The sequence below is a fragment of the Podarcis liolepis genome, assembly GCF_965112155.1.
Source record: "Podarcis liolepis genome assembly, chromosome: 13".
Classification (NCBI taxonomy): domain Eukaryota; kingdom Metazoa; phylum Chordata; class Lepidosauria; order Squamata; family Lacertidae; genus Podarcis; species Podarcis liolepis.
The window spans coordinates 21,527,240-21,548,813 of NC_139573.1; the positions used below are offsets into that span (position 1 = coordinate 21,527,240).

At 42.8% G+C, this 21,574-nt stretch overlaps 2 long non-coding RNA genes across 2 annotated transcripts; one reads left to right on the top strand and one right to left on the bottom strand.

Moving 5' to 3' along the window:
* Nucleotides 1–147: 147 nt before the first annotated feature.
* Nucleotides 148–8,853, top strand: LOC310691867. Its single transcript, XR_014518586.1, has 2 exons — nt 148–1,125; nt 7,240–8,853. It is a non-coding gene; the product is annotated as an uncharacterized lncRNA (long non-coding RNA).
* Nucleotides 7,237–16,241, bottom strand: LOC310691868. Its single transcript, XR_014518587.1, has 2 exons — nt 13,353–16,241; nt 7,237–13,321 (listed from the first exon to the last, which is right to left on the bottom strand). It is a non-coding gene; the product is annotated as an uncharacterized lncRNA (long non-coding RNA).
* Nucleotides 16,242–21,574: the final 5,333 nt, after the last annotated feature.

A 21,574-nucleotide genomic window follows, 5' to 3' on the forward strand; every position in this document is an offset into this window, starting at 1 on the left:
TGTCCGTATCTAATAATAGCAGGTTGTAACATATCTTTACCTTTGTTGTGTGATATAGAATTTAATTGCATTGGCAGAGCTGGTTGTGTGTGTGTGTGTAAAACACAGAGAGAAATCTGACCAGAATCCCTCTGGGGAGCCAGCGCACTCAGTTCTCATTAACTCAGCCCCTCTGGGCTAAGACATTTAATTAGCTATGAAGGAACACAAACGAAGGAGCAAAAACAAGGAAGCTAGGAAGCTGTAAAGGGGTTGTCCCCTCCGTTTCCTCCTGGGAGGGAGAGGAATGTGTCAATGCAACTGGGAATTATGATTCCTGTGGCGTCCAGTATATCCTCCCCGTAAACCTTAGCGAGACGCTACAGTTCATAGGCCTTGTTCCACCCCATCCCCCACCAACCATGGTTAGTCTGTGTCTGGACTGTACCATTCCAGTCTACAGGTGTGGGTGAGAAGGTACCATGACTGAATGTTCTTCCTCTCTCAAAAACAGACCTACATGTAGAAACCTGACAGTGTCAGCAAGACTAGGGATCTATCCTACTCTTCTTTGCTGCTATGCAGGTTTTCTTTAGAGTTTTAAAAAAACCTTTTGTATGGAGTTATGCGAACTACCACCTGAAGTGGTACCACCCAGGTACAGAGTTACTGCCTCTGTGAGGACTGTACCAGTTGTAATAGCTGCGTATGGTTTATTAGTTTGTCTAGCTTCATTCACATATAAAACAGGGCTGTGATGGTGGGTGCCTGTTTTTTACATGAAAAGATTCATATTTGTTAGGGGAGCAGACCATGTCTCCCATTCCAGCCTTCCCTTTCCACACTCTTGTTGCTTTAAGCAATATTCTCTAAGCCTGGCTTACTTCCCATACTGAAGCGGGATTGTGAGGGGAAATTGCTTAGCCTTAAAGCTACAGAGAACAGCAAGAATAAAATTTCTCCACCCCACCCCCCACCCCATTTCCCCACTTCAGCTTCAGTCAGGACAGGCAGTATGGATGGCTGCACCCTCATGTCTGCTTTGGCCTGCAGAACTAGGCCTCAAGACTCCTAAAATAGCCTGGAACGTATTTGAAGTTGGATTAAGAGCACACGTAAAACAGGAGTCAAGAAGATTTTTGTCAGGTGAGTTGAAAGTTGTATCATAGATACATAATTGCCTGGTGAGCATTATTGTATTCACAGGTTTTGCACCTCCACTAACCCAGAAATAGTACCTCGGGTTAAGAACTAAATTCGTTCTGGAGGTCCATTCTTAACCTGAAACTGTTCTTAACCTGAGGTAACACTTCAGCTAATGGGGCCTCCTGCTGCCGCCGTGCAATTTCTGTTCTCATCCTGAGGTAAAGTTCTTAACCTGAGGTACTATTTCTGGGTTAGCGGAGTCTGTAACCTGAAGTGTCTGTAACCTGAAGCATCTGTAACCCGAGGTACCACTGTAATTGAGCACCTACAGTGTGAGGAAATGACGTTTCAACCATGCCACCTTCAGCTCTCTTTGGATATACTGTGTATGGCTGAGGCATTTCCTAACAGTTTTGAAGATCAGTTGACATAGGTTGCTCCAGAATTTCTCCTTTTTGTATGATAGTGATGAGAATTGTGTGTTCGTGATCCTTGGCCACTTCTAACTTGTATTTGTTGATTATTATAATTTTTAATGACTGGTCAGCATTGGTAGCAGGTTGGATTCAGACTGGTCTGGAGGTGGAAGATTAGAGGGATCTCCTCCTGGTGAGCCAGCATTTGGGGCCTAGTGGAGTGCAATATGTTTTAAGTTTGCTTCTAAGAGGCTCTGACCAGGATTGGCATGCACATATAACTTGTGTTCAAATTATGAGGGGAAAGATAAGAATGTTTCTTAATGAAATGCTTCAGTTCCATGGCCTGATTCATAGCCTTATAAAAATAGTGTTTAGATGGCCTATCAAAAAAGGTAAGGGGTGTGTATGTGTGCTTGTGATCCAAGGAGCATCATTGTATATTTATTAACAGCAAAAACCACCAGACTTTAAATACTTGACATTCAACCAAGTACCAGATAATGAACCTGGATGCAAAAGTATTGAGTATGTAGCTGAAATAATTTTGTGGTTGGAAACACTACTGGCTTCTTAAAAAACTCAAGTTTCCTAAAGTTCCTTAGCTGGCACGGCCATGACAGCCAAGCTTAGCATTTCAACACCATTCTGTGTAAGTCCCCTCAGAAGTTAAATCTTGCTGAGTTCAATGAGGCTTAAATGTGTTTAATTGTGTATGGCATTGCATCCTTAAACTAGTTCATAATGTCTGGTTTACACGTGCCCTTCCAAGGGAGGTGTGTGTGCAGTCTTTTCCATATCTGGAGGGCACCAATTCTGACAGCCCCTTGTCCTCACCGCTCCTGTTCCCCCTACAATCTGTCTGCGTTTTTCTCTGCCAATATCCTTGTCCGTGGCTGGGCTCAAGGAGTTCCTGGCACAGATCAAGGGAATTGGCAAGTGGCCAGTCCTCCTGTGCTGCCAGCCAAAAGCCGTTTCCCGTCGGTGGCTGGGAGGCCCAGAAGCCTCTTTGCTAACCGCAGAAGCATCCCAATTCCACCGGGGCCCTTTGGAAGGACGCGGAATCCATTTAATGGGGGAGCCGATTCATTAAAGAATAAAAACAGCTGGCTCAAAAACAAGGGCAGAGATGACGAATTTGTCTCCCGTAAAGCTTGGGATCCCATTCAAGGGTGCCATTTAGGGTAGGCAGAGGAGAGTCATTTACATAGGTGGCATAGCTCTCCCCCCATCCCCCACCCCTACCCCAGTTTCCTCAGAAGTACTTATAGATCTGATCGTTTTGCTGCTTCTGCGTAGTGACTGATGTTATAAAGAATTAAATAGGCCTGTGTAGGAGTGGAGGCTGGTCCATTAGGACAAATGGGATACTGCACCTCCAGCCTCCAGGAGGTGCCACTGGCTGTTAGCTTCCTCCTCCTTAGTCTGAAAGACTCAAAGCTAGAGTTAGCTGGCTCTGCTTCTCATTGGCTCCAGCTCTGCCTACTATCGGACTCTCTGCATTCTGCTTTCCCAGTCCCTGTGGGCAGCAGCCATCCCTGCTGTGGACTAATCTTTGTTGATGCTGCTGATGCTGCCGCTTTTTAAAAGGCGACTGTTCCAAGTTGGGTTGATAGCACTGCGGTAGAAGATGTTATGAAGCAGCATAAGCAGCTGAGCAAACATACCATAGGTGGTATCCAACACTAGTACTACTCAGAGAAGACCCACTGAAATGAACAGATATTGCTAACTCAGCTTGATTAATATCAGTGTGTGTGGTGAGCCTGACTTCACTAAATACTATCCCTTGTCTATGGTACAAACTTAAAAAAGTGTTTTCAAAACCTGTTTGCCATGGCTCTGAACCAAACTAACCTTCAGAGCTCACATTTTATGCAGAACTTAAGAGCAGTTTAGCAAAGCATTCCCACAATCCGTTGGTCAGGCTGGGGAGCCAGAATTAAACCAGTTTCAAGACAGATTATCATGTGTTTTGTAGATGCGGTCCAGTCTGTCGGGCAGCCTCCCAGCAGCTGTTTGATGCAGTTGTAGGATAAAGAAAGCCAAGTGAGATGAGAAACTTTACAATGGCTTGAATAATAAGATTCAAAACAAGGACATCTTTGACAATGGGGGATCCCTTGGTGTGGTCTGTTCAGTGGCACTTTGATATATAAACATTTTTGTTAAGCATCAATGTCAGGGCAGGAAAAGGTGTTGGAACTGACTTGGGTAAGGTAAAAAGTCAACGTGATGATTGCCCAATCCTTGCAGATGCTACGAGCAATCTAAACGGGTAGGCTAGAAATTGTGTAGAGATGCTACTTGCCTGACTTTAGATCTGGGTTATGCCTAAATGCAGGCCTGTGCAGCTCATAACTTACCAGCTAATCATTCTCAGCAGCCGTGTATCGTGTGGCCTGCTGTTTGTCTGTCAATGTCTCTCCACTTTATGTAATTCTAAAAAATCAGCAGGTCAATAAGCTCCTGGTGACAAGTGAGTTAGGTGGCTGACAGGCTCCGTTTGGTTTGCTGGTTCCATGTTAAATGGTATAGCATATCTAAGGTATTGCAACCACTTGGCCATTTTCTGAGTAATGCATAGGCATTCCCAGTTGATAGTTCCCAGGGGTGCTTGGACTACAGCAGTGTTTCCCAACCACTGTTCCGCGGCACACTAGTGTGCCGCGAGATGTTGCCTGGTGTGCCGCGGGAAAAATTAAAAAATTCGAAAGATAGCTTCATATCCGGAGAGGCGGCCTTCAGGCGAGTTTTAATTTTAATTTTCCTTCTCCCACTTAATGCCCCACGCTCGCCCGAGCAGCTTGCAGTCCTCGGTAACCACGGCGACCCGAGGGAGGGGAGGGAACAGGGAAGTCGAGGGCAGCGGCGAGCCGCGTTGACGTCAGTGGGCCGCGCCGCCTCGCCTTGGCACGGTGTGAGAGCCCCGGCTAGTGGCGCGAGCTTCGGAATAAGTGGGATCCGCGTGTGCAAGACCGAGATCGCGGGTAAGGAGCTCAGCCCTGGGCAGGAGGAAGTGGGGCCGCGCGTGCGGGCCACATCCCCACAGAGAGCGAGCCTCCCCCGGCCCACCACTCCGGGCAGGTCCACTCGCATGAGGGGGCGGCGACGGCGACGGCCGGCAGCTTGCCTGCAATGCCATCCCTCGAGCAGGCGAGGAGCCCGGAGGCTACCAGATGCGAGTCCTCTTTCCAACCCTGCTCGGGAGTCCAGAGCACTTGGTCGCATTCAGGATCTAGAGTGGGGAAGCGGGGCTTGTGTCTGGGCTGGACACATTGGGCTGCCTGTGCCGCTCGACCTGCGGGGAGAAATCAGGGTGGGAGTCACGACCGTGAGGCAGGGCTGCCAAGTGTGGCAGAAGAGGACACGGCCGTCGCACCTGTCCTTAGGTAGGAGCTTCTTCTGTGTCGACCTGCTGCCCTAAAGTCTTGGCTTTTTTCTTGGCTTTTTGGCGGTTGGCACAGAAGGAAGGCAAGGGGGAGGGGAAAAATTGAAACTTACACTTTCGTGTGTCCCTCCCGGCGTGACGCTGCGCGCTGACGTCACGGGGCTGTAATGGTGGTGTGCCTCGAGATTTTTTTCATGAAACAAGTGTGCCTTTGCCCAAAAAAGGTTGGGAAACACTGGACTACAGCACCTCATTTGTAGAGATTAAACACTGGTTTTTCTGAAAGTCACCCCTACTGCAGATGTTGGATCCTGTGGGGTGGCAACATCCATATGGAAGCAAAGGTTGAGACTGAGTTGATTTGGACTGCCCTGTGTGATCTTCATTGAGCCTAACAGATGTGGGTGATAGATGTTCACAGGCCCTCCATTGCAGCTCAGCTTTGTTATTACTCACTTGCAAATTAGCTGAGAGTTCCTGCAGAAGTCTGTCACCCAGAGTTTCTCTTTGATCCAGGAAACAGAGCCCAACTCCTCAAAAGCAGTAAGATTGCTTTGGAAAATTGCAATGCAGTCAAAACCAATCACAGAAAAAGGCAAATATATCTTTAAGAGGTGTTATCGCCACCTACTTCTTCATTGGTTTATGGCAAACCATTGTTGGCTGGTTTGCCTGAACTGGCAAAATATGGTTTGTATTTTCCCTGTGAAACAGGATCAGAAACCAGTGTTTAATGGTTTGGACAGATCAAGAAAGGAGCTGGTATGTGTGAGAGGGAAGGAGGGAGCACATAAACTTGAGTGCTGCTAGGCTTGTTCATGTAGAGCCAAGCTGTGGTTTGTTTGGTTGTATGTGTGAATCATTTATTTGTTGGGTGATAAGGGTATTCCTTGGTGGTGGTGATTTTGCAGAGGAATTGTGGAACAGTTATCCATGACCCTCCGACTTCTTCACATTAGAAATAACCTCAACCAGTGCATTACTATGTGAATGTGAAATGTGAAAAATCACATTTTCTCTGCACTCAGTCTGCAAGGCTGTATTGAAGGGAAGATACAGCCCCCTGCCACAGCTGCAGCAGTAATAGGAACCTGTGAAGTGTTGGCCCAGAGTCCTAGGTTCAAATCCCCAATGATGATGCCCCAAACAACCATGAAGGGTGTTTTTTGGCCAGTCATTATTTCCCAGTCTAACCAGTCTCACCCCCTTTTTAAGAGGTCACACACTCTTGATCCCCTGCAATGGAATGCCTATCTTCTACAGCAATGAGGTGTGGGGACTGATGTAGGGCCATAGGTGCTGGGTCTATTGTTTTATTTAGCACTTAATAGCAGGTGCTTCCCACTCCCACCCTAGCCTCTGATCTGGAAAGACCTTAAGACTTCAAAGCAAAGGGCAGGCAAGGGGACACTTCCTGTAGCCTGCGATCCTCTTCCAGGTCAGACACCACAACCAGCTGCCATCTGTTGCAGGTACTACGTGTGTTAATCTTCTTCCTCTGCTGATTAGGGAAGAATCCCCTAGATGGTGCTGGTATTCTAGGGTGATGTTTACCTATGGTGCTGCCATCTTGTCTTCTCTGCCCAACAGAGGAACAAAGAGGAAATAGTACAGGTTTCACCATCAAGCCGGCTTTCCTTTTTCCGTGTCCCTCCCTCCAACCCTCTTTCCACCTGTGAATAATAGTCTGGATGCAGGTTATTGGTTTGTTTTTGTTTTTTTTTTTTGAAAGTTTTAAATGAAAAGGAAATAATTTTATTACATGCTGTAACCTCGGCATGTCAGCTCATGCAGACAGTATAATGTCCCAGAGACCAAAGACCAGGGGACGATAAGGGTTGGGGTGGAGGATGGAGTGTTGGTGGGGAAGCAGAGTGGATGAAATGTAAAATGAGAAGAAATAAAAAGATCACTGTGAATGGGAAAAAGGTGAGATGCACCTCCCTCTCTATCGCCATCAAGGGGAGATGCAAAGGGATGGGAGGCAGGGCCAGGTCTTAACAGAGTTTTCAGGGGAGCACAGGCCCAAACCCTCATCCAGGAGTCCCTTGTAGCACCAGAGTTGAATGTTAATGGAAGGATGCAAGGGTGGGTGGTAGTGAGCAACCAAAACCAGTCTGGCCCAGTTGCTCCTTCTATTTCGCTGGTTAATCCCTCCCTCTCTTGGGCAAATTGCAGTACAAGACAAATGAGGCATCAGGGTGCATGTGAAGAAGTTAATGAAGGAGGACTAGAGAGGTAAAAAATGGGTGGAAGGGAAAATGGACAAATGCTTAATGACGATGGACCAATGATGTTCACCAACAGAAACCATGAATAGATTATGATGGAGTGGATGCAAACCGTAGCCATGGTGCAAACTGGAGCCAGTATCACCAAGATCACGTACAAATCTGTTACGAGGATGGATCAGCCTTGGAGAATATAATGAGACAGAAGAATTGGTGAGTCACTTTAAGAACCCATGCGGCATGGATGGATAAAATATGGGAGATTGCCAGCAACTTAGGTCTCTGGCTTTCCTACATATTTTGGTGAAATTACTGATGAAATACATTCTGATTTAATGTGATGTTTGAGCTGGATTGACTTGGGGGGAGAAATGTGAAGGAAACTAGAAAGGTGGATGGGAAAATATGTGGGCCATGGACAATTGGCTGGGTAAACTGATGGAAGGGTATGTGTTGGACTGGATGAGTGGAAAGAGAAAATAGGGGCTTGCTGGCTGTGACTGAGAAGGAATAGCTAGAATGATAAGGGATAGTTGAGTCTAAGCCACAATGGAAGGAGAAAAGGGCATAGGTGAGAAGGATGAAAGGGGCTTTGTCAAACTGGCTGGCTTTGGAGAGAGGGTGATGTGATGCAATTGATGCCCCGTGCTGTCCTGTCGCCACAAGGCAGAGTGTGAGAGTGCATTGCTGTGTACAGAGAGCCTCTCCCTTACTGGGACAGGCTGGCAATGGGGGCTGGTTTATTGCTTTCTGTATGAGATTGACCTGGCGGTAGCTCTTCCATAAGGGAGAGCATGTGTGCGATGGAGGGAGCAGCATAAAAGTCTCTGAAAGAGGAGCAACGTTGCCTCCTTGTATTGCAGTCCAAAATGGCTGCCTTTCTGTCCCCGTAGCCCAGCCCAGCAATGGGAGAACTCACTGGCCCACAAGAAACAGCTGCAAAGTGTGGGACTGATGAGGTTGTGGTGATGTGGTGCACATGTCCGGCTAGATGGTTTGCATATTGTGGGGTCCTGCTACTCTCTGACTGTGGGTGTACATGTATATATATGCTTTCTTTATATCTGTGTTGAGCGTGGGCATTATCAACACCTGCCTCTCCCCAGGGGACCCTGAGAACTGGAGTTTTACGTGGGGAGCTAGGGATCTCTAACAAAGAAGTCTCGGCACCCTCACCAAACTACAGTTCCCAGAATTCGTTTGGGGTTTCCATGACATCTGAATCTTTGTTATAACTGATTTAAAAAAATTATAGAGTGGATATGCCCTGAGAATGTGAGTCAGAATTAGGTGGGCAAGTGTGAGAGCCATCAGCCCATGCTTTGCATAGATGTGCTGGTTTGTGCGTAAATGCATGGGCTACACACTTCTGTGTGTTGCCCAGTGTGTGAATACTGAGTGTGGATTACCCAGTCATGAATGTTTCTTCAAGTATATCCCTAGGGGACACATCTGTATTACAACCTAAACCAGTAATAAATCAGTTTAATGACCATGGCTTCTTCCATGGACCTCAGAGAACTGTACTTTGCAGAGGCTACTAATTTTTTATTTCTGTTAAGAGAGCTTTGGCCTCTTCTTACTCTACTCAGCTGACAGTGTGGGAAGCCATGGCAGAGAAACCAGTTTATGCAGGTCATCTCTAGACAATACATTTATTACACTGCAAATGCAAATTAGTTGTTTCTTTTTTAAAAAAAACCCTTTCCTTCAACAAGTGATTTTTTAACAGCAGCTAAGTAAGTAGGGTTTCCAAATTTTCAGTTGGCACTGGTAATTATGGACATAAATGTTATTGCTTGCTAGGGTGGGCCCTTATACGTTGTCCAAAACAGTCCAAAACAGAGGACAAAAGGGGCATAGGTTTGCTTAAATTTAAAACTGCTACTTTAGACATATAGATGCAAATTTAGAAATACTTACTATAACTTAAATCTAAATACAACATATCTCACCAAAATTAGGAAGACCATGACCCATGTGCCTGCTGAGTTTTCTGTCCAGGTGTTAAAAATTGACCAGCCACTTCAAGGCCCCTGCTGCTTTCCTTATTCGGATTTTTTTAAAGCTTTGAACTAGGACTAGACATCCCTCCAAATAGAGGAATGTTTTCTGTAAAGTCTGACATGTGGCCACCCTGCTGCCTGCCAGTTGCTGATCAAGCTATTGTTTAGGGCACAGCTAGAGAGTGTAGCTGAAAAAGCTGGAAACCCTATTGAGAAGGTCAAACTGTGAACATTCAACACATCAAAAAGTATCAACCCAGGAATTTTGGGAGCAGCTATAATAGCAGTTAAATTGGTTTGGGCTGCTATATATGACGTATAGGGACCCTCCAGATGGTTGTTTCTTATTGTGGGTATGTTCTGCAACATGTTCTTGACACAATAGTGCATTAGTGGTAGGTTTATTCTGCTTTAGTTTGCTCTGCAATGCTTCCCCAATGTTACCACATTATTGCTGGCTAAAAGGGCAATCATGCAACAAAGCTGGGACAAAACTCAGCTTTTGTTTCTATACCCCAGAACGCTTGGGGTATAGAAAGCTATGGGATTTCAGGAGGAAGTTATAAGCTATGCACTGCTTGGAAATGAAGCAGTGTGACTGCACACAAAATCTTTGTCAGGACAAACAATATTGGAAGCGGGATCACGTGTGACTGCCTTAATAGCATCAGGGTCACAAATTGTCATGAATGAGCAATAAAAAGTATTTCTGGAGGGGTCCCATATGCTGATAGCTTTGGTGAGTCACGATGTGTATGCAAACCACTTTTGTTTTCTGATGGTGTGCACATCTTTTGGAATGTATGTGTATTTGGAGAAATGGTTGTGTGGAAGTTATTACCTATGCTTATGCGCTCACTGCCAATGTGATTGTTGCCTTTCTGAAAAACAGGGGATGCTTTCTCACATGGGTCTCTAGTGCTGTTTTTTTTTTTTTTTTGGTGGGTGTGTGTGTGTGTGTGTGTGTGTGTGAGAGAGAGAGAGAGAGAGAGAGATTATCCATGCAAACTGCAACTGTATTCTTTTATTATTACTATTTATTATTTTATTATGTATGCGTGTGCAGGAACTTTGCCCTATGCTTGTGTACGTCTGTGTGCATATGTATATACACAGACACAATTTCTGTGCACACACAGGATTGCAAACTCTTGATGCATTTTGCCAGAAGTTGTTTTGTGGGATCCCCTGGAGCATGTGCAGAGATGGGGCTGTGCACATTCAGCTCTTAAAAACAGATCAAGAAACCCTACCAATTTGCTATTTGGCATGGAAGGGTAAGTGAATCCATTCTGCCCCTCCAAAGCAGCCAATCATTGGGATGTTAGCTTTTTAAAAGAGGTTCTCCTACCAGATCCGAGGACAGAACTGCACGTGGAACACTTAGTTGCACATGCAGGTGCCCATCTAGCTAGGAATACTTATATGTGGAACAGTCTGTTTCCTTCCACATATACCAGTGCCCAGAGCTGGACAGAGGCAAGAGTCACCAGTTCCGCACTTGTGGTGTGTTGTTTTTTTTAAGCCTGTGTTCTTGTCTCGTATTTTCATCTTCAAGTCCTTTGAAAGGCAAACTGGAGTGCGGGGAGGGAGTGGAAAGAGAACATAGTTTGCTTATTTCATTGGAACCGAGAATGGTTTGGGTGTGAATGGAATGAATGAGCAAAATTTAAATTCTTAGAAATAATTTCCTGTCAAGAGGACAATAAGGAGGCCGTGTGACCTAGCAAAACAATAACAAAGAATCTTATTCTTGTGACACCTTAAAGACAACATTTTATTGCAGCAGGAACTTGTACAGGCGACCGCCCTGTTTAATTAGAAAGCATCCATCACAATAAATTTGTTAGCTCTTATCTACACCAAAGACAGAAACTAGTTTAATAATCTTCCCCTCTGTCTTGGGAAATTGTAGTAATGAAAGTACAAGAGTCGGGTGGAATAGTCTCACCAAGCTAAAATTTCTTGGGATTCTTTTGGGGGAAGCCCATGACAGTTAATTGGGATTACTGAAACTAAAGACATGAATTTATAGCGAACTTATATTGAGTTTTTAAGGTGCCACAACAAGACTCTTGGTTGGTTTGGTTTTGCTGCAACAGTCTAATAGGGCAGCTCCTCTAGAATGAAGGAAGAATGAGGCTGTGCGGGAGGTGGAGAAGCATGAAGAAATAAAGAATGAAACAAAGACAGAAGGGATAAGGGGTTCGGTACATTAATACAAGTGTGTATGTTGTCCCCATTGACCCTCCAGCCCCACCAAATGCCTCCCAACACTTAACAGTTCAACATTCATTTGAGAATTCAAAACATTTTGGCACATGAATTGCATGTGAAGGAAGGAAATACCACGGGGTGTCGGGTAGAATAAAGACCCTGGCATTTCTGTTGTGTGTGTCAGAGAAATGTTCATCTCCCCCACATTTTACAATTCTCTCTTCAACTGTTTGAAATTTTCCTGTCGAATTTCTTTTTGGAATGATCAAAGAAATGTTGTTGGTTGTTTTTTTTAAACACTGAAATTCCTGAAAACTTAATGTTTAGGATTTTAATTATTATTTTTTTGGTCTAGTTTATTTTTTTTGGTCACCTATAATGACAAAGTAGTAAAAAATAATTTCAAGTTTCAAGGCATTAAAATATAGCATTCCATATTAAAGTTTCAGTTTTGGGATTGAGCATAGATAAAGTTTTTTGTTGTTTTTTTAAGTCAAATTGCACATTTTCAGAGAGTGAAAAGTTTTGGGTGGATAATTTTTTTTTTATAAAAGTTTGTTTGTTTTGTTCCTCTTGAGCAATTGACATGATTTAATATTTTTGCTCAGTGTGAGCAGAAGAAAGATCACTCACATTTGGGAGAAGAACGCTTTGAAAACCACAAAGAAATCTTTCTCTTACATATTATTATTTTTGGCAAAATAATACTCTTCCTTCACCCCTACATTTTCAGTGGTCCTCTCTCCCTCGATTGGCCCCGTGGGAAATCCTTATGCCTCCAGTACAGGACTTTTAAAAATGTTGCTGTGGCAACTGGAAGAGGGAAAAAGAGGGATTTGTGAAAAAATAGCATCACTTTCTAAATTTTATTATTATAATTATTATATTACATCTGCTTGAAAAAATAGCTCTGTGTCCCTCCCCCACCATCCCTGAGCCCACCCCTCCTTCCCCTCTTTTGGCACCATCCTCTGCCAAACATAATCAACCTTCCCCCCATAAGCCACACCCCCACCAACATGGGGCAAAACCACACTTCCACTCCCCCCGCCCACACCCAACCTGAGTCTGAAATCACCCGTCTTTCCTCCATGTCTCACCCTTGCTCCCAATTTAATCCAGCATTGGGGAAAAGCAGTGCTGAAAGGTAGGAGCCCCCCTCAAGCACCTGCTGTCTACTCTCCCCTCCCCTTCCAAGGCCTCAATCACCCCTACCATTTGCAAGAGAATAGGGCACTCTGTCCCCTGTACCTCCAGAATGAATCAGGGTTTTATCCATGTATATTTCCCCCCCTCCCACCACCCACCTTGGAGATGCACCTAGATGCAGGTATCCAGCTTAGCAAAGGTAAGGAGAGATTGTCTTGTAGCAGACACACCCAGACAGTTGCACAGGCACACAGACGCAGGGCATAGTTTGGCAGAGCTAAAGGATGTTGAATAAAAACAGCCCACCTTTGATCAGAACTGTTTCCAGCTACTGGGTGAACTTAATCCATCAAATTGGATAGATGTGGTCTATTCAAGCCATTGAAGACTTGAAAGACTACTTTCCTTCTAAAGAGTGACATAAATACAAACTACTCCTACACTAATGGCTAAAAGATCAAATGGACTATTCCACTAATGCCCATATTCAATCAAATGCAGAGATTTGCATGAGAAATTTCAGTCATCATTCATGGTCAGTTTTATGCTTCATCGCTACAAGGCCTGCTTCTAACTACCACCCGTAGGACATGGCAGTCAACACATTCTGGCACATAGATAAATACCAATATGTTGTCAATTATTTATTTTACTATTTTCACAATCATTGGGTGAGGGAACCATTTGGATTTTCTGCTTCAGACACCCAAGTCCTGGGCTGTTTCTACCTTATGACCATACAATGCAAATACATCATACTTATTCTTGCACACTCTTAGTGGGCAGCTGTTAGCATCCATCTTTGGGCCAACAACACACAAACCTAGAACCACCTCAGACTGACTCACAACCACCGCATGCACTCCCTGGGGACATTTACTCACATTCACATTAGTGCTTGAGCCTGTTCACCTTCAGCTGGACATCTGGCCTTGGGATTCACTCCTCTCCTATAATGCCCTAGCTGGAAATGTGCGGGGTTTTTTCTACTGCAGGTACTGGTTGAAGCGAATAATTCCTCTGAACATGTACAGGGTGCCTTTCCCTTGCCAATTCATCATCCAAAGCTCCCATACTTCTGACTAGGACTTTGGAATAAAACATGTGGAGAGCAGAGGATGATTCTCAGAGAGTTTTCGCGCTTCACTTCTCTGTTAACATATGAAGTCTTCCTTAGGCCTTTTGACTGTGTCTCTCCTGTTTGTTTGGCTACACAGTGCTTGAATTACAGGGAGGTTGGGGATGTGGCTCCTTACCTTTTACAATAACTGTGGGGCATGTTTTGGCTAAAGTTGAGTCAGTGAGTGGGGCTCATAGATTTCATGAAGGACACCCTCTCCCTACAAGCACTCTCACCTTGATACACATTGTACCAACCTACAGATTTGTCATGCAAGCTTTCTAAAATAAGCTCCTAAAAAAAGATGTGCCAGGGCACAGGCCTTCTCAGAAGCCTCACCCTCTGACTCAGAAGCTCCCAGATTATTGGAGATGGATTGTAGTTAGTAGTGAAGGAAAGGCACTCTGTTCATCCTCAGAAGTGTTACTGATTTTTGTGTTCCAAAGCTGTGCTCTGGAAAGTTTCTGAGCTCTGGCCAAAAGAAGTCCTGCGGGCAACCATACACAAAGAACGCTCAGCAAACAACTACCACAAGTGCACTTTCTGTACCCAGTTAAACACCAGGGTATACAGGTGAAATACTGATGTAAGACACCATTAACCCCATAGTCTTTGTTGAGCTGGACATTTTCAGTTATGGGCTGCATGCTACCCTAAGCAGATGCCAGATGGTTCCTTCACAACTCGGCCCCCACTAGGCTGCTCTTCATCAATACTCTTCTATACAACATCTCAGTCTGGCTTGGATGAAAACCAAAACAAATCAGATTATTTTTTTTAATAGTAGAAGCTTGTTCAAAACCCATGACGCTCTTCAAATTTTAAAATTTTCAACCCTCCATATTTATGAATATTTTATGTGCAAGTTTATAAAACAACATTCTTCATCTCTTCTTGCACACTGAAAATAAAACACAACATGTCTCAAGTTAAAAAATTATTTCTTAAATCATAACTTATTCCCCCCCCCCAAATCTCAGGGGAGGTGTAAACACTTTAAACTTGCTTGAATTTAACTGTTTTGTTCTGCTTTGGAGAAGTGGGGGGGGGGGTCAGAAATGTCAAAAATTTGAAAAACTGCATACATGTTTTGGTGTTTGAAGCAAAAATGAGAGCTGGTAGCATTCTGCATGTGGAAAATATCAATGACAACTAGCATTTCCCCATGTTTCTTACAAAAAGGGGTCACATTTTATTTTTTATTAATTTCCCCCCTGTCCTGGAATATATATTTTATATTTAAAAACCACATTCTTTGCTTCATTTTTTTGGCAACTCAAATGCATGAATCGTTTTTCCCCTAAAAATGCAGGGGTTGTTTTTTTGGCAACTCAACTATGGGCTCATCCACACTTCTGTTTGTCTTCTGCCGCCCAGAAAGATGCTCAAACTGAGTGCTAAAGATCAAGTACTAGGCCTGGGTTTCCCCAGGGGAAAGCAGTGGGGCAAACAGAAGTCTGGATGAGCCCTGTATTGCACAAAATAAATTTGGAAACCAAAATTATTTAAATTGAAAAGAAATCAAGATATTTTGAAGCTGCAAAAAACATATTTCTATTGCCATGTAAGTGTCAAATGCTTTCTAAAGAAATACTAAAAAAGAGAAGACAATTCTACTAAAATTAACATCCTGAATGTGAGAGCAACATTGATGTTGCTGTTACAATTTTTTTCATAGAAAAATTATGTTTCTTCATCTGGGCAGGGAAGAAAATACCCCAAAACTAGAGCAAAAGGAGACCATACAAATAAAGTGACAATATTACTAGGTGGGGTCTGTGGTACTTTTGGGTAGAGATGCTGTTACAACATTATCTCAGTCTCTGCATTCAGAACCAATTTGCAAAACACATGTGGTACAGCTCTAATGGGACTCCACCATTTCAGGATGCAGGATAGCTTGTACTACTTCAGAATGCTTGACTGGTATAAATAAAACAAAATAAAAATTATCCACAGAAAGCTAGCATGTTGCTGATTCTAGGCTCGTCTTCTCCTTGACATGTTAGTTTTCTACAGATACAAAATTTTTAAAATGGGGGAGCATTCAAACTGGCAAACCAACTCCACAATGTTTACTATCAACAAATAAATATTAGCAGTCATGTTCATGCATAGTCATGTAAGCCATCTACAGACTGAAAAAGCAAAGAACCTATTTCAGTCCAGTTTGCAGAAATTTCCTCCCCCACTGCTCACCTGGAGACAATTGTACTCATCCCAGATGAATCAGTGGCTGTTTATGAGCCTATGCAAACTGTGATCCGCCCCCCTGAAAACCCCCCACTGTATTCTGAAGTGGTATAGTCCAGGAGAGCTGTACTTCATGAACATGAAGATCAGCTCCAACAAACCAGCCAAACCAAACCATACAAAGGAAGGAAAGCAGTTACAACAAATGAAAATGTTGTGAAAGGAAATTGCCCATTAACCCGATAGGTGAGTGGGAAGCAGGATTTAAAGTGCAGAAATGCAACACACACAGAAGTCCCAAGGCTAACCAGTCCCGTTCCTCTCCTACATATATAACTTTTAAAGTGGTGGTGGGGAGTCATTTCTAGAGAATCTATAGTTATCATGATGTATAAAGAACATCATGTTTCTTGCTTGGCAGGGGGTTGGACTCGATGGCCCTTGTGGTCTCTTCCAACCCTATGATTCTATGATTCTATGATAAAGAAGGCCATCTGCTGCAGGAGCACCTGCAGGTTAGAAAGCACACTGGCTTGTTGTTTGCTTAGTTATGTTTTAGGGTATCAATATTGTAGAGTGGCGCAGGGCACCACATCAAAGGGGAGCAGACTTGTATAGTAGGGTCCGAAGTATGTTTACTTAGAAATCTCATTGTGTTTAATGGGCCCTACTCCCTAGTAAGAATCCACAGGATTGTGGCCTTCCCTCAAATGCCTCCCCACCCCATTATCTCAGTTACACACCTGGACATTTATTAAATCAACTTATATGGAACTCTGTGTGTCCTTTAAAGGGAAATCTTGGTCAATATGACCAACTTAACAAACTGCCCCCCATTTTCCCAGCCCGGAAGTGGGCAGGAGGAAAATGCACCGCAAAGGGGATTTTATTTTAGACAGGAGCTTGCATTAATTAGCCCCTCTCCCAAATTTGCCAGAGGAGAGGGGCTCCCAATCACTCTCCTGAATCTAGCCAGCTATTTATTTATTATTTATTTTTGCATAGGAATCATTGCATAAAGAGCTTCCACTATCTGGGGAGGGGGGGTTACAGGTTGAGGTTAGATAGGATTCTTGGGGAGGAGTGGGATGTATGTGCCTCTGCAGAAGCAGGGGAAATGTTTGCATAGTATGTGAGATGGATAGGTTTCCAAACAGGGAGTGGTAGCTCTTAAGAAAATGGGGGGGGGGGAATAATCAGAGTGAAATAGTTAATCACACACAGCCCTACAGGCCAATATGTGTACTTTCAATAACACTGGGTTTTACTATTCTGCATTAAAGAACAGACTGCACTAAAGAATACAGGCCACAAAGTCCTCAAGTTCAGAGGTTAGGATTCAGTAGGGCTGCCATACCTCTGGAATTTCTTGGACATAGTCGGTATTCGGCCATCGGAAACAGTGTCTGGGCAGAAATTGCTCAAATGTCTGGGAATGTAGATTTTGGCAAATTTCCTTAAAAATAGCTCAACTTTTGTGTCCAGGTTTTCACTTTTTGAAATATGGCAACCCTAGGGTTCAGCTAACCAAGGTCCTGTTACTGGACTCAAGGCTCCTTTCTCAATAAGAATTAGATGAAAACAAAGAACATGGGTCAGTAACTGGACATTTCTGGGTTAAGTCCAGCCCCCTGAAGGATGAACAGAGGCAACCTAAAGTCATAAAATGTGTAAAGAAAGTGGCATTGGTGTAACAGAACATGCTCACAGACCACTTTTAAGGAATGTAAGCATTGGCCCAACACTCCTTATTCCCTTCCTAAAGTCCTACCTAGTTGCTAACCAGGGTAGTAGAATTATGAGATTTGAAAGATCATTGAGAAAAATGGTCCTTTGAATTACTGCCTCTATGAACATCTGGCGGGTAGTTCTCACAATGGTTGTAGCATTCTGGACTGCAGGGAATGGGACACATAATTGAATGGTCGTCTCTAAAATAATAATAATGCTGCACACAGATATGTAACTAGCATCAAGGACCTATATGGCTAGAAGAACCCATTTCCTTGACATCTAATTTTCTATGCTATTGGATTTATTTATTTTGTTGTATGTGGCATTAATTCAAGGAAGCCCCAATTTGCAATCTTAACTGGTACAGCGCAGATACAGATTGACCACCTTGATGTAAACTAGGCCTTATATGTCATTTGCTAGTATCATGGCAGCATTCTACCGATGGAATGATTTCAGTAGCATGTGATGCTGAGAAGCCAATCACATGCTGATGAAGATGAGAGAGCATAGTTAGCAAGATCAGGAGATGTTTACGCAAACTACAAAACACGGCTCTAATCCTGAAATACATTTAGTAGGAATATAGCCCCACTGATTTCAACAGAACTTCCACTCTTAACTAGACCAAAGGAACAATTGTAACCTAAATTACCTATGAGGAAGTAAATAATCCCTAGGCTAGCACATAATGAACGTATTCGACACAACAAGACCCTAATATTAAGGACAACTAGAATCTCTGTGAATACCATTAAAATCAGCCGACTAATGGATGTTATGTTTTGTCATTTGCCCTGAAATCCTTTTGCAAACATAATAGATTATAAGAAACAAACTAAGTGTATGTATTTTAGGGTGCATGTTAGAAACATGTAAACAATGTGTGGCAAAGTTTTGGTTGCATCTAACAATGCTTTTATCCATCCTTCAACTGGGAAGGCTCTTTGAATTGACTTTGGGCTGGTTAAATTCATTCAGACTTGATACTGACCATTAAAGCTGTAATGGTTTGGGGCCCAGTTATGTGAATTAGCACTTTCACCTATACAAACTCTGAGATTACCGTAATTTACAGAGGCCCTCCTGGTCAGTGAGATTGATTAGGTTGGTGGCATGAGGGTTAGTGCCTCTTTTGTTGTGGCCCCAATGTTTGTGGGATGCCTTCAAATGGGTTCCAAAGACCAATTTGCTTTAGGTTGTTTCCTTTTGACAGATATTGAGTACTGATATTTTAAATTGGATTTATCTTGGCTAGAAATGTTTTTAAATATTTTAAAGGTTATTATGCAAGGCTGTTTAAACAGACTCTGCTGCTTTATGGAATTTTGATATGTTTCTGACTTCAGTGATATATTGAGTTTTATAAATTAGTAGCTGCCTTAGTAGAGGGCCCTAAAGGGGGTCTGGAAATCAAACACACACACATATAAGAAATAGCAGGTGCCCAATGGCCATTCTGAATTATGGGGCATACTGGTGCAGCAGGTGGACACAATGAGCAAGGTCTTCTCTGCTGTAATACAAGGACTCTGGAGTGCACTCTTCCCAAGGAAAGACAGCTCAGCTCCATCTTTATTAGCCTCCAGATGGGCAGTGAAGACAGTTTTAGTTCAACAGGCTTTCGGTTTTTATACTGAAGTGTTTAATCTGCTGTTGTTGGGGTTATATTTCATATTATTGTTTTCTTATATTTTATTTACTGATATTTCAACTATGTTAGCCTAAATTCAGATTATCTTTAGCTGGATTATCAAGGCTGAAATGTTAAAACAAAACAAAACAAACTAAGCATTCACCCCACAGACCTGAACTGGTTTAATATTCGTTCATAATCCCCAAGAAACCTAGGGACAATAGCACTGAGAGATGGAGGAAGATTTATAAGGATCTCTTAACACAGAATTTCCAATAACCTTACAATCAACTGCAATTCCCAGGAAAGAGTTTTTGTGCCTGTGAGCTATGAGAGTTTAATTGGTATAAACTGATATAATTTGTTATAAATGCATTCCCATGTCCGATTTAGGTATGATAGCAAACAATGGCTTGTTGTTATGAGAGCAAGCCTGCACAAAGCTCAAGCTAGCACACCCAGTCCTCCCCTCTCTTCATTTTCTGCATGCACAAAAATAAGATAAAAACTTCCACTTTTGAACTAGTTACAGTTCCCCATTATTTCCAAATTTGGGAATCTGTGATTTTGCCTAACTAACAGGTAGTTAATAAACCAGGATTTTAAAGCATAGTTTGGTCCTGGTTTTTTTTTAACTAACCACAGAACAAACCTGATTTTCCAAGTTAAGAATAATGGGGAACTGGTTCATTCACATGACTGTCATTGATTCTCAGGTTGGCTGACTTCCCACACCCTCAAATCAGTCCCAGAAGCCCCTTGGTTATATCTATAAGAGAGCTATTTTATGGGCATTAAAAAGAAGTTACTTTCACATGAGATTACTCCTTTGATCAATTTGGACTGTGAAAAAATGTTACAACTGGGTACAATGCAGACAAAAGTCTAATAAAATAGCCAGTGCTGACTTTGAACAATCATATCTCTGCTAAATAAGCCAAGATGTACACAAGCATTTTGCCTCTGTTCTTGCACTGTTGGTGTGCCACAATAAGCCATGAAATTGTGAATTAACCACAATTTCCTACTTCATCTAAACTGGGAAACTATGGTCACTAGGCTTGGAACAAGCCAGGATCTTAAACCATGGTTTGAAGGCGACTTAAGGTCCTGTCCTGTCCTGAACATGATAATGATAGTGTCTTGGTTCAAATGAAATGGAAAAATACAGTTAATAATTGAAGGCTTCCAAGTTCAACTACAATACTCTGAGAATGGAGGAAGGGGTTGCATGTGCAGACACAAGCCTCATTCATATTTTGATTTATCTGGCTGAGATATGATTGTCTAAATGAAGTCTTGTCTCCACTGTCCTTCTCTCAATAGACATGCTGTTACCTTCTTCTGTTTGCTTTTAGCTTGTCTTATTGCTCCTCATTTAACACAAAGGTTTCTAAAGTCTTTATGGGTACAAATGTAGCTTTGGCAACAGCAGACCAAATGCTTTGAGTAATAAGCTTAAACTACAAAAAGCAGGCTACTTATACTGCTACAATGAAGAGTAAGAGGAGATTTTGAACTTCTACTAGTTACGAGAACCAAAGTATAGAAGGCATAAGAGAAGAGTATTTGTCATTTTATCTCTTAAATGTAATGGTAGGTAGCTTCTTCAACTGGTCAAGAACTGGTAACTGTTTACTATGGATAGCTTGGCACAGACTATGGGTTAAGCACCCACTGTCTGAACTAAATGAGTTTGCTCCTGTCTGGTTAGCATAAGAGAAATGAACTACATGTTCTTTTAACATATCTTGCTCTTGAATTTTTACAATGGTACTGTAACTTTTGTTAGCTGCCATGGCATCCTGTTGGGATAGATAGAAAGTTGGGACAGAAATATTTTAAATAAACAAATAAACATGTTTTATCAAATGTGTAGTGGTGGAAGGGGAAAGGTTTCTAAGCTCTCTGAGAGCTGATCACTTGGCCACCACAATGATATGCAGCTACTGGTGTTGATAAGTTTAATGACAACAAGGTATCTATGACCTTTAAGGTCAACATTTAATAGACCAGCTCTGTACTCCATAAGGCTAATCAGATGCTGATGAAGATGTGATGCATTTAGCACAGGCTTTACATGGAGTAAATAATGGTTAACGTATAAATCAGTTTGGCCAGTGCCTACCAGCTGCCATTTCATAACCACAAGATAGCTTGTTTTTGTGCAACTCTGGCTATCACACATCAGCCATCAAGGATATGAATGTCTTTACCCTGTGAATGCAAGGCCTGCCAACAAGAAGCAAGAGGAACAGCATTGAACTATGGGATACCAATCACTTCAGCTACGCATAATATTCGTTCCTAGAGAGCGACTTTTAAGACTGCTTATGGAACAAGCAACAAGGTTGAG